This window comes from Miscanthus floridulus, chromosome 2 (genome assembly GCF_019320115.1).
Source record: "Miscanthus floridulus cultivar M001 chromosome 2, ASM1932011v1, whole genome shotgun sequence".
Lineage (NCBI taxonomy): Eukaryota > Viridiplantae > Streptophyta > Magnoliopsida > Poales > Poaceae > Miscanthus > Miscanthus floridulus.
In genome coordinates this window covers 156,554,427-156,573,134 of record NC_089581.1, presented here as the reverse complement: position 1 = coordinate 156,573,134, position 18,708 = coordinate 156,554,427, and the positions used below count along the sequence as shown (strand labels likewise).

Here is an 18,708-nt window from a genome sequence, read left to right as displayed (position 1 = left end):
AAAAAGTGCTACAGTAGTCATCACATCAAATTTTGCGATACATGCATAGAGCATTAAATGTAGACGAAAAAAAACTAATTGCACAGTTTGGTTGGAAATTGCGAGACGAACGTTTTGAGCCTAATTAGTCCATGATTGAACACTGTTTACCAAATAAAAACGAAAATACTATCGTAGCCAAATTTCCAACTTTCACCCAACTAAACACGCGCTGACTGTGCCCTCGGTGAGTACGGTACTAAATTATAATTCATTTGACTACTCGTCTTATTCAAAAAAATTATGCAAAAGATCACTTCTTTTGACATGGCTTGCTTTATTAACAAAAGTTCTTCAAGAATGATTTAAATTTGACTATGTTTATACAAAATTTTTGAATAAGACGAGCGGTCAAACTTAGATAAAAAAAAGTCAAACAAATTATAATTTAGAACGGAGGGAGTAGACCAGCAGTAGGCCATTAGCAGTCGAGTACCACCAGCGATATTAATATTATTATCACTCACACCAAATCAAGTGATGTACTATAATCTAATGAGTACAATAGTGATCTTATATATAGGCAGACCAGGCAATTTAATAGTCCAATGACAAAAGCCCCACTAGCAAAGTTATTAGGACCAGGCCGGAGATCGAACCGGTGGAGCCATCGGTTCACTGGTCCAACCGTTTAGAACCGGTTAAACCGTCGGTTCAATTGTTTTGAACCGGACGAATTGAACCGGCCACAAAAACTTTAGATATATGCTATAATTAATAATTAACAAATGATAAACAACATAAATTTAATTGCACAACTCACAATAACTTAAGTTTCATCTTCATACATAGTCCATACTTCATACATCATAGAAATATCAAATCACAGCACACTATCATTGTCACGGCTCACACTTAGTGCTCACAGCATACAACAACAGCAACACAGGCTCGCAGGTTCTTTAGTACATAATATCAAGTGTGTGATAACATACTGACATGCTAAAAGTTCCAAACAAGTTCATGCTAAAAAGATACAAAGTCACAGGCACAACACATGGTAGATGGTACTCAATAAAAAATCAAGGGATCCCATTCATCTTCAGGTGCAGCATCACAACTTGGTCCACCAACATCAAATGAAATACCATAGTAATTAAATAGATCTTCCTCCCTTTCATGGTTCCGATTATCCATAATCTCCTCACTTTCTTCTATGTCATCAGCCTCAACAACATCCAAGTCTAGCGTCAATTCTGAATTTTTTAATCAATATAGATACGATGTTAAATAAGCAAAAATTTGTACGTACGTTGAACTGATTTCACAATTGACAAGAGACATTACCATCACTGCATTGTATACTCAGTGCGGACAGCTCACTGCGAAAGGCATTCAACTCTTCAGAGTTAAGGCGAGGTGGATTGTCTTCTAAGATTCAAGCTTTATTTCCCTTTTTAATTTCTTCCAAACTTATTAGGTCATAATTTCTAGTACGAAATTTGGACCTAATGTTGAAATAGTTCAAACAAGAAGACAATATATTATTTATCAAATAGTTCAAACAAGAACACATGCTAGCAGCTAGCTGTGCAAGTGAATGAATGTTACAGAACAGGCTAGCAGCTAGTTGTGAATGAATTTAAGGAACTAGAGAAGGCCAGAAGGGGTACCTTTGACGCAGTCTCATGTTACAATGAACATTCACAATATCATTTAGCATTTGATGCTCTAATCTATTTCTTTTTTTGGAGTGCACATGCTCAAAGTAGCTCTAGCTCCTCTCACATCCAGAAGCACTACAAGTTTGGCTCAACACACGCAGGGCAAGCTTCTATAAATTTGGTGTGTTACAGCCATAAGTTTACCACCACTCATCTATGTGACAAAACAGAAGTTAGTGATGCTGAAATGAACTGGAAAAGTAAAAAACAACAATCTAGAAGTAGTGAAGTTACCAGCAAGCATGCCCGAGCAATCATTTATAGCAGTTGAACGCCCAAAATCACCTTCTTCATTCCTAAAAATCTTCATTTCTTTTGTCAAAGCACTTCTAAGGGCAATATCTTTGCCAACATATCTCTCTATGACATCAAAAACTCTAGAAGTAGTGAAGTTGTACTTCTCTCTTAGTTCAATATTATACTAGTTATTAGGATTGAACCAAAAGCCAGAAACATGGAGATTCTTATCAAAGTGCTTATCCCACCGTGCATCTATGTATTCCAAGAAAGGTTTTGCTAACTCTTTCTTTCGCTGAAATCTCTTCATAATTTCGTCTCTTGCAGCATGGAATGCTGCAAATAGATAGCCTATTGTAGTCATCGATGTTCACTATTCTTAGCACCCCGAACTAGTGGTTTTGATAATTGTCAAATAATAGCACAATTTTTCTAGAACTTTTGATCTACCATAGCTTTGGTGAACTTTTTGGCTTGTGGTTCCTTATAATATGCATAGGTTGTCCACTCATTGGAGATAACCATTGCATGCAGATCAGCCTTGTGCTTATATATGCTTTGCAAAGCAATAAAATTAGTAGCAAAACGAGTTTGGGCTGGGTGGAGAATCTCATGACCTTTAGTGAACTTCCTCATTAGATATAATGTGAAGCAATGGTTATAGATATATTTTGTAATTCCTGATGCATGAGCTACAGTAGTCTTCACTATATCCTCCTTACCAAAGTCAGACAATATCAAATTCACACAATGGGCAGCACAAGGGGACCAATAAATGGATGGGAACTCATCTTCTAACCTTCTACCAGCAGCAACCATGTTTGAGGCATTATCAGTGACAAAATGAACCACATGTTCAAGCCCAACAAAATTTCCTACATCTTTGAATAATCTAAACAAGAAATCTACAGTTCTGGAGCTATCAGTAGCATCAACTGACTTGAGAAAAACAGTACCTTTGGGACAGTAGACCAAGAAGTTAATGAGGGTCCTTCTCTTTCTGTTAGTCCACCTATCAGCCATAATAGTGCAACCAATTTTCCTCCAAGTTCTGCGGAAACCATCAACAAAATTCCTAGTTTCTGCAACACATTTTGCAAGCAATGGACCACGCAACTGATTAAAGTTTGGCCCCTTGTATCTAGAACCATATGCACACATAGCATCAATCATCGGCTGGTAAAAAATGAATTACTTGCATTAAATGGTATAGATGCATCAAGAAATCATCTTGTCATGCGCAAATCTGTCTTGTCCTTGACTACTTCTCCTTGAAGAACACTCTTAATTGTTGGTTGATCCCCTAGGCCAGTTCTAGGCTTGAAGTACTTGCCAACGCTAGGAGTAGCGGCGGGTCTTTTTTTTCCTTTGTTTGCTGCAGGTGCAGCAACAGCACGCTAGGAAGGGGCTGCAGGTGCATTAGTAGCAGAGACTTCAACAACATTATCTTGTTCTCTGGGTTCTGGCCCATATGCATTCCCTTCCTCATAGTCCTGTTGTGCCTTCTTTTTCTTCTCATTCCAATCTTCAATGTTTTGAAACATTGCATGCTCAACCTCAGGATCAACCTTTTTACATGTTGCCACATTACCTGGGTATTTGGCTAAATGCTCCTTGAAATGATGGATCCCTCCTCCTGCAAATACATCATTACAGAACATGCATTTGATCTTCTTTTTTCCTCCTTCAGTGAACTATGTACAATATCCCCATGATGGATCAGATTTCTTTCTTATCTTTACTTCTATGGTTGCCTATTGAGTAGGAGGTGTGGAATTCTGGTTACTGTTAGTGTCAACCGAAGTTGGAGTCTCTAAAGAATCCACTGTGTGTAAAAGAAAATACATATCAGTGCATGTATAACCTGATGTTTCTATCACATTATTCAATAATCAGAGCCATGTTTCAGGGAGCTGAATATAGTCTTAACAATTTAACCGTTTAACAAATCCTACTAAAGCCATATAGCCATATATAGTCATAATAATCTTATTGAATATATCAGTGCATTGACAGATAGCAATTCTCCTAATATTGACACTTTGATAGATAGCAGCCAAAGAACTCGATTTTGGACTCAATTTGATAGATACACAGATCCACAGTTGTCAACACTTTCATCATCCAATTTGACAGTTACTCAGATGCACAATTGCCTAATATCTTAACTAGAAACTAGAAAGCACTTGATCCGGTCACTACTCAGGCATAATATGCATATAGAACACAAGCTCACCATTTGCCATGTCATGGAACCGTGGATGGAACTTGAAGATGAAGCACAGTAGCAGCCGTCGGGATCTAGTTTTTGCCTTTCTAGACTCTGGGATCAGACTATCGGAGAGGCTTGGGGCAGAGAAGCAGGTAGCACCATAGCAGTCCCCCCACGCGCTACTGGCCTGAGTTTGTAGATCAGTGCGCCTGCCCCCATCGGCCGTCGTTGCCTCAGCCACCGCCGCAGCCGCCTGCACGCGACGCCGGTTGAGTAGAGCCGCCGCTGCCAGTGCTTGCCTACCCAGAGCATAGACGCCGTCATCGCACACACGAGCAAGAAGAGCTGCGAAAAGGAAAAAAATTCCCTCGCTTCAGCCGTTCAGCGTTCAGCCAGCAAACAAAACAACCCTAAAGGATCCAATTTGACTAAATTCCAATAGTGCCCCTAAGTAGATAAGGTCGTCCTCAGTTCAACGAGGGGCAAATTTGGAAAAAAATCAAAAACCGGTTCGCATAGAATCGGCTGGTTCACCGGTTCGATAAAAATCGGCCTGTTCAACCAGTTTATAGCGGTTCAATTGCACAGATGGTCTGTTAGCTGAACTGGACCGGTCTAGGCTCTGGTTCGGTCTTTTATCGGTCTACCCGCCGGTTCGGTCCGGTCCGGTCCTAATAACATGGCCCACTAGTGCAAAGCTACACCAATTGTTCCATACACTAGTGGCTTTGGGTCACGGACTTTCACACTCCTTAGATAATGGATAGCCGTGTAAGGAAAATGGACCCTTGGCCCATTTACTTTGGATTTTGGTGTTTGATGATCAACACAACTAAAGTGGACTAATAAATTTACAAGTGATTGTTTTATAGTTTAATAGGATGCAAGACGTGACTTGGACGAAGGCAACGTGATGATATGATGATCAACACCATAGGCAAGACCTTAGAAGCACAAGAGAAGACCCAAGATATCAAGCAAAGTCCAAGCATGAAGATAGGAACCAAGCCGTACGCAAGATCGTAAAGAAACGAGCTCATAGAAGTGACCGGACGCTGGAGGAAAGTGACCGGATGCTCCAATCAAGAGGCTCGACAACAGCAGCGATCGGATGCTGGACCGGACGCTGGCGGCAAACCGACCAGACGCGGGACAGTAGAGTCCGATCGAGTATAGAGAGGTTCTAGAGCGACAAAAATGTGATCGGACGTGTCCAGTGGCATGTGACCAGACGCTGGCAGCGTCCGATCAGTTGATCACAGCTCTAACGGTTGGGACGACCGAACACGTCCGATTAGGACATGATCAGCGTCCGATCAGTAGCAGAAAAGCAGAATTTTGTCCCCAACGACTACTTTCTCAGTGGGGCTTATAAATACAACCCTCAATCGGCCATTTGAGTGTGGTAGAGATAAGAAAACATATCAAGGGTGTTGATACACCATTTTAGTGATCTCCACTTGCATAGTGCTTAGTGATTCATTAGGTGATTAGCGTAGGTGCTTTGCGAAGTGCTTAGGTTGATTAGACCACCGCTTATGCACTTGCTCTAGGTTTAGGCCTAGTGTTTAGTGAGGTTTGCATACCTCTTACCACTTGGTGCTTGCGCGCACCATTGTTGTACATCAGAGAGGCTTGTAGTCTTGCGAGATCACACCAACCGTATTTGTGGTATGGCCGCCACTGTGTACCAGAGGGAACAAGACCCGTGGCGTTTCGACCGGAAGCTTGATAGTGAAGACGGCGGGGAGCATCTGGGAGAGCTTACCGGAAGGCACGTCGGAGACCCACTTGCGCGTGGGGAAGGCCCGAGGCTATCCACGGAGTTACCCAACTAGGAGCTTGGCCCTTGCGAGGGATTCCTTGCGAGGGGCTCCAACGAGGACTAGGGGAAAGCTTGCGTGCTTCTCGATACCTCGGTAAAAATACCAGAGTCGTCGACGGGAGTTTGCATATCTCTACCTTGCTCTTTAGCTTCTGCATTTATATTGATTGTATTACTCCTTTTGCGGTAGAGATAGCAACACACTAGCAAAACCGTAGTTGCACATTTAGATAGTTTATTTTTTGCATAGGTTTTGCTAATGTTAGAAAAAGAGGTCATAGTTTAGAGTTAGAATTTTAAGTTGCCTAATTCACCCACCCCCCGTATCGGAACCGGTTGGCTCAATTTGGACCTTTGGCTTAACCGCCGTTGAGCCGACGCTATTTAGAGTGGTTGTGATTGATACCTCTAGGCCTTCGCACTTTGACGGCACTAACTTAACCTATTATAAAGCTAGAATGGCTTGCTACGATGAGGCAATTGATTTTGGTGTTTGGAGAGTCACTCATAATGGGATGAAACCCATTAAGAATCCTAAAAAATCCACAAAGAATGATGAAAAAGAAATGTACTTCAATGCTAGAGCTAAAAATTGCTTGTTTGAATCTTTTAGTATGGATGTGTTTAACCAAGTGTTCACTTTAGATACGATATATGAAATTTGGTTAAAACTTTAAGAGCTCCATGATGGCACATCTAATGTCCGTGAGCAAAAACATTGTCTAACTAAATAAAATTATGATTCCTTTACAATGAATAATGATGAGCTTGTTCATGATATGTATTCTTATTTGAATCTAATTATCAATGAGCTCCATTCAATAGGATTAACAAAGCTAGATGATGCGGACATCGTGAGGAAGATCATCTCCGTGCTACCACAAAAGAAATATGCAAGCATCATCACCATCCTTCACAACATGGAGAACTTGAGCGCCATGACCCCGGGCATAGTCATTGGCAAGATAGTGGCATTTAAAATATCATGTAAGATGGGTCAAGACGAAGCCTCTTCATCGAGCAAAGGCAAAGCTCTCGCATGTAGCGAGAAAAAGAAGATGAAGGGCAAGCAAGTTGAGACAAGCTCAAGCTCAAGCTCCGCAAGTGAAGATGAAGAAGAAGATGAGAATGATGATGATGATGAAGATTCAAGTGAAGATGATCAATCCTCCTCCTCCACCTCCGACCTTGATGAAGAATCAATTAAACTAATCAACAAGGTAGAAAAGATAATCCAAAGGCTCAATGTTAAGGGTGTGCTCATCCAAATCCAAGATCTCATTTTTACCAATCAAAGAAATGAGCAAAGAAAGAGAGGATGCTATGGATGCGGTGAGTTAAGGCACTTTGTGAAAGTTTGTCCAAACAAGCCCACACCAAGACAAAGAAGAAGACATACAAGAACCAAGCCCTCACATCAATAAGGTCATGGGATGATTCTTCAAGTGAAGAAGAACACCATCACAAGAGGCGAGGGTGCAAGCACTCATCATCAAGCTCTTCTCGTATGTGCCTTATGACATAAGGTAACGAAAGCTCATCCTCTAGTGAGAGTGATAATGATAATGAAATGCCTTCTTATGATGAAATTGTGCAACAAAATCTTAATTATGCTAAAGTTTGCACTAGCCAAAAAAAAGCTCAAAAATTTAAAAGAAAAGCTAAATAGTTCACAAGAAGCATACAAAACTTTGCTTGAACAATATGAGAACTTTGCTAATCTCAATGTTGAACTATCTACTAAAATTGAGCAACTCAAGGCTAGTGCAACAACAAATGCATGCACAATCAATGATGAGCAACTTATAAAGAAAAATGAAAGATTAAAAGAAAAGTTAGCTAGCTCACAAGATGCTTAGAAAAGTTTGTTTGCTAAAATGGAAACCATGTGCAAACATTGTGATGAGCTAACTAATAAAGTTGCTAATCTTGAAGCCATTAGTACTACCCCCACCAAGACATCTAAAAAGAAAAGTTCTATCATTAACATGTCTAAAAAGGTTGCCTCTACTTCTTGTAATGATTTATGTTTAGACTCATCTTTGTGCAACCAAGTTTGTGTTGAGAAAGTTATTATAGATACATGCACACAAGAGGTTGCAAACGAGAATGAGCAACTCAAGTAAGAAATAGCTTGCTAAAAGGTCCTAATGGCTAGAGGGGGGTGAATAGCCTAATAAAAATTTCTACAACAACACTTAACAAAATGGTTAGACAATTATGAGGCGAAGCAAGTGTTGCGCTAGCCTACTCAAAATGTAAGCCACCTACCACAATTCTAGTTTAGATAGTATCTATTCACATAATAGCTATGACACTACCCTATGTTAGTGTGCTCTCAAAGGCTAACTAAAGAGCCACACCAACCAAGTAAGCAAGCTCTCACAACTAGCTATACTAAAGAGCCTAACAATTAGTTTGCGGTAATATAAAGAGAGTGATCAAGAAGGTTATACCACCGTGTAGATGAAGGAACCAATCAATCACAAGGATAAATAACAATGAAGACCAATCACCTCGAAATCAAATGATGAACACAATGATTTTTTACCGACGTTCACTTGCTAGCTGGCAAGCTACTCCTCGTTGTGGCGATTCACTCACTTGGAGGTTCACGTGCTAATTGGCATCACACGCCAAACCCTCAATAGGGTGCCGCACAACCAACACAAGATGAGGATCACACAAGCCACGAGCAATCCACTAGAGTACCTTTTGGCTCTCCGCCGGGGAAAGGTCAAGAACCCCTCACAATCACCACAATCGGAGCCAGAGACAATCACCACCCTCCGCTCAATGATCCTCGCTGCTCCAAGCCATCTAGGTGGCGGCAACCACCAAGAGTAACAAGCGAATCCCACAGCGAAACACGAACACCAAGTGCCTCTAGATGCAAACACTCAAGCAATGCACTTGGATTCTCTCCCAATCTCACAAAGATGATGAATCAATGATGGAGATGAGTGGGAGCACTTTGGCTAAGCTCACAAGATTGCTATGTCAATGTAAATGGCTAAGAGAGTGAGCTTGAATCGGCCATGGGGCTTAAATAGAAGCCCCCATGAAATAGAGTCGTTGTACCCCTTCACTGGGTACAACGCGGGGTGACCGGACGCTCTGGTCCGATCGACCAGACGCTGACCCTTAGCGTCCGGTCACGTGATTCACGCCATGTGTCCCCTGCTTCAAATACTATTCATCAGATTTCAACGGTCATCAATTGACTGAACGCTGGACCTCAGCGTCCGGTTATTTCCAGTAAGGTTCCAAACATGAATTTTTACGACCGGACGCATCCGGTCATGCCCGATCGGACTCACCCAGCATCCGGTCATTCAACGTCTCCTCTGTGCGCCTCACGTCAGCGTACGTCAGCACTGACCGGACGCACCCTGCCAGCGTTCGGTCGCAGAGCGACCCAGCGTCTAGTCATTTGACCGACGCTAGCGTCTTCGCTGATACATCTGACCGAACGCGCCGGTCCAACCGTGGCCAGCGTCCGGTCACTCCCAGTGACCTCCATCTTTTCTGTCTAGGGCGCCGGTGGAGTTTTTTACCCTTGCTCCTAAACTTCACCACCCTTGATCAAATGTGCCAACCACCAAGTGTATCACCTTGTGCACATGTGTTAGCATATTTTCACAAACATTTTCAAGGGTGTTAGCATTCTACTAGATCCTAAATGCATATGCAATGAGTTAGAGCATCTAGTGGCACTTTGATAACCGCATTCCGATATGAGATTCACCCCTCTTAATAGTATGGCTATCAAACCTAAATGTGATCACAGTCTCTAAGTGTCTTGATCACCAAAACAAAATAGCTCCTATGGTTTATACCTTTGCCTTGAGCTTTTTGTTTTTCTCTTTCTTCTTTCTAAGTCGAAGCACTTGATCATTACCATGGCAACATCTTCATCATGCTATGATCTTTATTTGCTTCACGACTTGGAGTGTGCTACCTATCTCATGATCACTTGATAAACTAGGTTAGCATTTAGGGTTTCATCAATTCACCAAAACCAAACTAGAGCTTTCACTCGCCTCACCAAGGACCTGACTCAAATGAAAGGCAAGGCAAAGCAATCCCAACTTCATCAAGATAACACCATCAAGGGAGTGAAGAAGCTTGATGAAGGACAAACCATGGTTTGCTACGTGTGCCACAAGGAAGGTCACAAGTCCTATGAGTGCAAGGTGAATAATGGGAGAGGAGCAAAGAAGAAAGAGAAGAAGCAAACAAGCAAGCTCTCCAACACCTACAACAATAAGGTGGACAAGAAGGCCTCCACTCTATACTTGTTAAAGAAGAAAAATAACAAGGTGGTGGCCATCAAGGTGAACAAGCAAGCCAACAATAGGGTCAAATGTTTTTTGGTGCCAAAGGAAATCATTTCCAACATGAAGAGCACCAAAATTGTTTGGATCCATAAAGGGAAGTGAGAAGTCCAATGGACTTCAGGGAATTTGGAGCCTTGGCAAAGTATGGGTGTATTTCATGGGGTGCATCATGATGAACAAAATCATTACCAAGTGGGTTAGTGAATACTATAGACCCAAATTTCCTTTCCCATGTTAGGTAACTAGATTCAATTTCCTTCAAGTAGTATCAATTTGCATTTCCTACAAGTGTTATTTCTTACAAATTGGTATCTTTAAGCATCTAGTTACTTATTATGCCTATGTTTGCATTTGCATACTTATATCTTTTGTCATGCATACACTAGGTATATCTTATGGTAGGCTTGCTCGGTTTTATTCTTAACCCTTGGAGCAAACCTACATGGTTTAAAATTATTTAGGAGCACGACATATAGCTTGTCTTTTGATTGTTCATCTAATATGTGCCAAAGTCTAAATTATAGATAATTTCTCCCGAATATCATCTTCGAAAATGATTCTCACATTCATGAGATATCATCTTTCAAGTGGTATTATTGATTCTAAAATCAATGTGCATGATTTCTACAAGTATCCCACACTTGTGTGCACAAATTTAGGGAGAGGTTACTCTACAAGTTGGATGCTTTGAGACTAACACCTTTTCAAGCATATCATGTGTGTAGTAGTCTCATTGTAAGGAAAATGGAGTCCCCGGAGTTAAGCATCATACTTTAAATATCCACCACCTATTGCAAGTGGTAGAAATCAAATTGGTTTCCACATGTGGTATTTCTAAACCGATATCATTATGTTGATTTTATTTTGATATTTATATGCTTTCTCCATGCATTATATAGATTAAATTCCCTTGAGCAATAATTTGTCAATTATGCATATGCTTTGCCTTCTACCATATGTATGCATATATTTAGGGGGAGCTTAATCTATATAATGTGATAGTCAAATTTTATGACCTATTCCACCCTCCACATAAAGGATCACAAAGTTTGACCCTCCCTTGTGCTACTAATGTCTTTCTTTTCGGTGTTTGATTCCAAAGGGGCAGAATTTAGAGGACCAAAAGCAAACATTAATAATTTACAAGTGGTAATGGTCCGAGAAAGGGAGGATAGTGGATTATGGATTGCCTATGTAATTGGGAGAATTTATAGGAAGCAAGGCTTAAATCCATAATGCCACATGGGGACATTTGCAAGGGCAAGATAAGTTTTTATGTAGTATCTTTAAGTCCTACAAGTAATATCTTTTAGCATCAAATAATCTTGCCCCTTGCATTGCATCCTAGCAAGTAGGTAGTTTTCAAATTTTAATTTTTTATTATTTGCTTGCTTTGGTCGTGTTGTCATCAATCACCAAAAAGGAGAGATTGTAAGGAAAATGAACCACTGGTCCATTTACTTTGGATTTTGATGTTTGATGATCAACACAACCAAATTAGAGTAATGAATTTGTAAGTGATTGTTTTGTAGTTCAATAGGATGCAAGACGTGACTTGAACGAAGGCAACATGACGATTCGATGATCAACACCATAGGCAAGACCTTAGAAGCACAAGAGAAGACCTAAGATATCAAGCAAAGTCCAAGCATGAAGATAGAAACCAAGCCGTACGCAAGATCGCAAAGAAACAAGCTCACAGAAGTGACCGGACGCTGGAGGAAAGTGACCGGACGCTTCGATCAAGAGGCTCGGCAACAGCAGCGACCGGACGCTGGACCGAACGATGGCGGCAAACCGACCGGACGTAGGACAGCAGAATCCGATCGAGTACAGAGAGGTTCCAGAGCGACGAAAATGCGACTGAACGCGTCCGGTGGCATGTGACCGGATGCTGGCAGCGTCCGATTAGTTGATCACGGCTCTAACGGTCGGGACGACTGGACGCGTCCGATCAGGACGTTATCAGCGTCCATTCAGTAGCAGAAAAGCGGGATTTCGTCCCCAACGACTACTTTCTCAGTGGGGCTTATAAATACAACTCCAACTGGCCATTTAAGTGTGGTGGAGTTGAGGAAACATATCAAGGATATTGATACACCATTTTAGTGATCTCCACTTGCATATTGCTTAGTGATTCATTAGGTGATTAGCGTAGGTGCTTTGCGAAGTATTTAGATTGATTAGACCACCGCTTATGCGCTTGCTCTAGGTTTAGGCATAGTGTTTAGTGAGGTTTGCATACCTCTTACCACTCGATGCTTGCGCGCACCATTGTTGTACATCGGAGGGGCTTGTAGTCTTGCGAGATCACACCAACCGCGTTTGTGGTGTGGCCGCCACCGTGTACCGGAGGAAACAAGGCCCGCGGCGTTTCGGCCGGAAGCTTGATAGTGAAGACGGCGGGGAGCATCCGGGAGAGGCTTGTCGGAAGGCACGTCGGGGACCCACTTGCGCGTGGGGAAGGCCCGAGGCTATCCACGGAGTTACCCGACCGGGAGCTTAGCCCTTGCGAGGGATTCCTTGCGAGGGGCTCCTACGAGGACTATGAGGAAGCTTGCGTGCTTCTCGATACCTCGATAAAAATACCGGAGTCTTCGACGAAAGTTTGCATATCTCTACCTTTCTCTTTAGCTTCTATATTTACATTGATTATATTACTCCTTTTACGGTGGAGATAGCAACACACTAGCAAAACCGTAGTTACACATTTAGATAGTTTATCTTTTACATAGGTTTTACTAAGATTAAAAAAAGAGACCATAGTTTAGAGTTAGAATTTTAAATTACCTAATCCACTCCCTTTTTTATACGTCACGGTCCAATTTTAAGTTACCTAATCCACTCCCTTTTTTATGCGTCACGGTCCCTTCAAGCCGAAACAAATGACGATTCGCCAATCACCAATGCACTCATGGGCTGCACATTATGAGACGACAAAGCCGGCGCAACAACTCGAGCGATACGAAGATCAGATCAGGCGTAGCAACCTAAGATATTCTTCTCCAGTTCCTATCTTGCAAACGCGATCAGAACAGTTGAGCCGCAGCATTCAGGGAGAACGGATTGTAATGTTCCGAGGTGACGTGATGTCCATCCAAAAGACGACCGATGACTTCAGCAGTTCAATCGCATGGATATTATCTTATATATGATCTATTCGAAAAACAAACTGTATTTAATACATCAACCGAGAATGCCTACAAGAGGTGTTAGACTCTGCTTAAGACCTCACGGTTCAAGGCAAAAAAACGTTCTACATCTCACATTGCAACCTGAACACTACTATCAACTCACCAAGGAACTAGCATTTCCAACTCAACGAACGTGAAACAAACAAAGAAAAAGCCGATGGATTGTACAAGCTATTTGAAGCAGGATACCATGTTTATAATAACTTCTGCAACACTTTGGGCTAACATGGAAACACGAAGATCTCTTACTTCAAGAAGGTCGACGATATGAAAAGGAGTACATAAGTAACACACGCGGTGCTCACTTCCAAGTTTCTTGGACCGGGGAGTATAGGAGGAATTACAGATACCATCAAGAAGGTGCCAAGGAACCAGGAAGCAAAGAAAGAACCAAACCTGAAAGATCACATAAATCTCAGTGTCAGAAACCACCTAAAGCAGAAAACAATATTAAAAAAATCAACTACAGTTTTCTTTCAAAACAATCACCTAAAGCAATGTACACAAAGGTTAATATTCACAAATTAAGATGCCAAAGACTGCTTACTTTAAAAAAAAAATACTAAGGCAAGCACTGAGAATAATGTATGTTAATCTCAGCAATTGCAGTTACTGTGAATTGACAGGAAATGTTGGTGGGCCCACTTAGAAGATGCTATTCAGCCAAAACCGTTATACTCTGCTTATTATTATCATGAACCCAAAAGATTATAATAAGCTCAAAATGATCCCAAACCAAACTAATCAAATTCTAAAAATGCCAGCTATTGCAGTGTTCAATCACAAATATCTACCCTCTGGACCGATCTGGTGTGTCTGCCTAAGAACACACGGCCTACATCCACAAGCATTTGCACACAACTTTTGTATGCTTATGCATCAGAAAAGTGACTTACTAATTCAAATATGGACTGGCATTATTGGCATCAACAAGTTGACAGGCCTCCACACAACTCCTAAGCAACTAGGCATGAGGTTAATCTATCAGTGAACACCAAGGAACAGGGCTAGAAATGGCTTCCAACCAGGCCTGTGCTAGTGGACAGGTGCTGCATTACCATAATTTGGACCAAACTCTAGTGTTTTGGGTCTAAACCTACAAATATTTACCAAAGATAAACTTGGCTGGACCCATGCTGCAGCACACTCAGCATTGGCCCTCTCTCCGCCCCTGTGACACCATAAGTTATACCAGCAAAGAGATTGTTTGGAAGCATGCTGATAAGAACAGGTCCTCTTGAATATTCTGGTTAAGAAAACTTTCATAAAAGAATATGATTACACGGAAAAGTTGTCAAGTCTGTGGTTTGCTCCTAGCATGGAAAAATATAGTACTGTATTAGGAAAAAACCTATTTCCCAATCCATGGAGTGAAAATTTAGGATTTGCAACTACTGCCGCTGTAATTTACGAGTAAAATGCACCAAGAGTCCTTAAACTTTTCATGGATTCTCACTTGGGTCCTCGAACTAAACAAGTGACCATATGGGTCATCAATCTACTGTAGATTCTTACCTAGGTCCTCCAACTAAAAAGGTGACCATTTAGGTCCTTCAACTAATGTCGTGCCTCAGTAGAGGTCCAAATCCCATCCCATCACCTCTATATGCCTACGTGGATGTGCCAGCATGGATGAGGACAGGTGAAACTTGAAAAAAAAAACCCTCCCTCCCCCATCTCCTCCACGTCCACTCCCTCCTCTGTCTCCTGTTGGTCCCACACCTGCCTCGCGGCTGTGCTTGCGTGACTCGCCTACACCGCCCGCCGGCCTTACAGTTACGTCTGCACTCTGGAGGCACACTCAGTGGCCATGGAACATACAAAGAGAGGTGAACTGCAAGAGAGATGGAGATTGTAAGGGGAGAGATGGAGAGGGAGGGTTTTTTTGCAGCTTTAATCGGCACGACCACGTAGGCAGCTAACGGTGGCTTGGACCTTTAGCGAACGCTACAGTAGATTTATGACCCAGATGATCACTTTTTTAGTTCGAGGACCCAAGTGAGAATTAGCAGTACATTGAGGACCCAGATAGTCACTTTTTTGGTTCAAGCACCCAACTGAGAATCCATAAAAAGTTAAGGACCTAGGGTGCATTTTCTACTCCATTCAGTAGCCTCATAACTTCTATCACACAGCTAAAATCTTAACTTGTAAATACCATAACAACCATATATCTGCAGGCTAACCTACAATGCTAAAATATATATGTTTACAATAATCTTTACTTCCAAACTAAAGTGCTAAGTTGTTAAGTCCAAGCTCTACCATTGACCACTGCAATACAGTCACAGGAACATAAATACATCTCCCAGCATATTTTGAAATAACGGACCTATCAGTGGAAGAAGTTCATGACTACCAGATAAGGATTAGATAAGGAGATCACATATTTTGCATTTGCTTGCTTGCAGGATATGAGAATGCAAAGGTTCTTTTATGTACCATACATATGCAAAGGTTCTTTTATGTACCACATATCTGGCTTGTACAGCCTGAAGACAGTGGCGGACAAACCATTGTCACCACAACAGATATACTTAGCACCGCTGCCAGGAGCTAGAAAATATTCTTCTGGTGGGATGTCCTACTGTGCTAGAATTGTAGGTTGTCAGGCTCAAGTACCACGATAGGATTTATTGATGAAAAAATACCTTTCTCAATGGGAAGAAAATGCTACAGACTAAAGGCGGTGGCGCCATATCTAATATACAGAGTAAATGAATCCAAAACAAATGCAATCATACTAAGAGCAAATCATAGGCCAGTGCAGATGTATACTCAATAAACTAAAATCCTACAATAAGAAGAAAGCATACCCATAAAAGAATGCTCGCCATCCACTTTTGACCCTCTGATAAATGAAATAGATATTTGCTGCACAAGAGATGGCCACCTGGAGGGTTGGCCCTTCTTCAGTAGGGAAAGCAAGGGTAAGCACTCCAAGCAAGACAAAAGCAATAGCTGTCTGCCAAATGACTTTGCTACGTGGTGTTTGAAATCTGCCTTGAATAGCCTTCACTGCACGTGACTGACTAAGTTCCCTAAATTTTTCTTGAGATTCATTTTTGGTTTTTTCCTATCAAAGAAACTCTGCATGATAATCCTGTCATGGGCAGACTCAATTGCATCAACACTTAGCTTGTGGCCTGCATACTTGCTTATCAGATAGTTCCTAGCAGCTCGAATTTCTTCTTCCGATGCTTCCCTGCTGATTCCAAGACGCTGATATGGATCCTTTACATGGATTCTGGGAAAGATAGCTGAAATAAAATCAAGCAGTCAAAAAGGATGCTCAAGGATTATTATACAGAAGAACTGTTACAAACAACAAAATCAAAAGGTCAATCACAGGTACATGTAATCTATAAAACAAGGTTGGGACAGAAACAGGTGATACTGATTACCGAAATTACTCATTCCCTACATACATGAATGTCAAATGCGGTGCACTTGGCAATGAAAACAATCAATGTTTATGTAAGATCAATTATTCTGGAGAACAAGTTACTACTTTGTTCCTTAGAAAACCATACCTCAGGTTTACTGAAATTCAATATGAAAAAAGTCCCACACAATCTCAAGTATATATAAACTAATTATGTAAGATTCTCTTGTCATAGACATGGGTAGCAAATACTCACGAGTTGAAGAATCAGCCATATCCCCAAACGATGCAGTTGCCAGTGGTGTGATTCTGGCATTTCTTGGTGCATAACAGAAAGAAGTACTGTACTTCGTGTATCTGCATTGCAGGATTTGGATGAGAAATTGTATTTCTCAATCACAGCAGGAACTAGATGAAAGCTTTGAGGCTGAGTCGCAAGAAGTGTAAGAAACCATACCTATCCACATTGATGAAGATTTTGTTCTTTTCCTTGCATCCCCTGTTGAAACACAACGAAGAAACAAGCCCCAAGGGTGCACTAGATACCCTTGAAGTAACTGGACATCGTAAGGTTCTTGAGGGATCAGTTGCTAGACCATGACCCAACATCTCTAGCAATATCTGAATATTTTAGACTCGAGTTGCGCTCCCTACGAAGCAAAACAACACTATATCAAGAACAAGTAAACAAGAAAGGAAAATGGACAACACCACTTGGAAAAAAATGCATATATATGGTGTATTTCTCTGCGGTCAAATGTCCATGCCTTAGAGATCATCCATTAAACAAATGCACCTCCGTTGTCTTCAATCCTAAGGAGACTGGGGGACTTAAATGACCACAAACCTTTTTTTTTTTTGTGAGAATATGCACCTTTGTATTTATAAGAAGGATAAAGTTCCAAATCGGAATACAATGCGGGCCATGAAGGGCACCCTTACAGGATCATTGGCAGGAGACTTATGCTAACACAGTTACAACCATGACTAAGAAACAAGTGCTAGCAGCAAAACCTTCACACTACCACTAGACCACTCCTGAATGTATAGCTACTACCCAATACCCAATACGATATCTAGACCATTTCACTCAATGCAACAAACAAACCATTGATTCAAAGTAATTCGAAATGAACAGGGGAATAGGGGTTCAGTTGAACCCCATTTTTTTTCTTATCTGGAACTTAAACCGGACCCGCACCCAAAGCTCTACGCCACCAACTGAGATGGACCTAGCGCGTGTTCAAGAGGTTAATCTAGCCCAACAGAACCGAATGGATTGACTACCAGATCAGTACTCCACCAAACAACAAACAAACCCCGAGGAACCGATGGAGAGAAACAAAAGTTTGGATTTAATTGCTCGTTTCAACGAATAATCTCGCTCGAGAAAATGAAACTCTGAGAAAAAATCCATCGAGGCAAGTTAGGGTTTCCTACCATCTAACGAAACCAGTCTCTGAGTGCGGGCGGGTTCTCTTCCGCTCCAAGCCGGGAGAGGAGGTGGACGGCGACGATGGCGATGAGCGGAGTCCCTCCGGGGCGGCTCAGCGGATTGCGTGCAGGGTCGCTCGCGGAGATGAGGTAAGGGGCAGCGGTTGGCGGGGACGGGCCGGCGCATCCTCGGGCACACTCGTTGGAAACAAAAAGGCCCAATTTGAGACCCAGTCCGCACTTGGACAAGCCCACGTAAAACTGAATTGCAGCATTTTCAGCGGATGACAAGGACGGGATTGCACGATGACGCGGCCGTCCGTTTCCTGTCCCTCTCGCTGCAGGCGGGGCCCGGTAGGCCCACGTCAGCGTCATGGC

General features: G+C 41.9%; 2 pseudogenes; both read right to left on the bottom strand.

Moving 5' to 3' along the window:
* Window positions 1-1,417: 1,417 nt before the first annotated feature.
* On the bottom strand, window positions 1,418-3,113 carry LOC136537313 (uncharacterized; annotated as a pseudogene).
* A 10,326-nt stretch (window positions 3,114-13,439) lies between these two features.
* On the bottom strand, window positions 13,440-18,516 carry LOC136540244 (protein CHAPERONE-LIKE PROTEIN OF POR1, chloroplastic-like; annotated as a pseudogene).
* Between the last annotated feature and the right edge of the window lie 192 nt (window positions 18,517-18,708).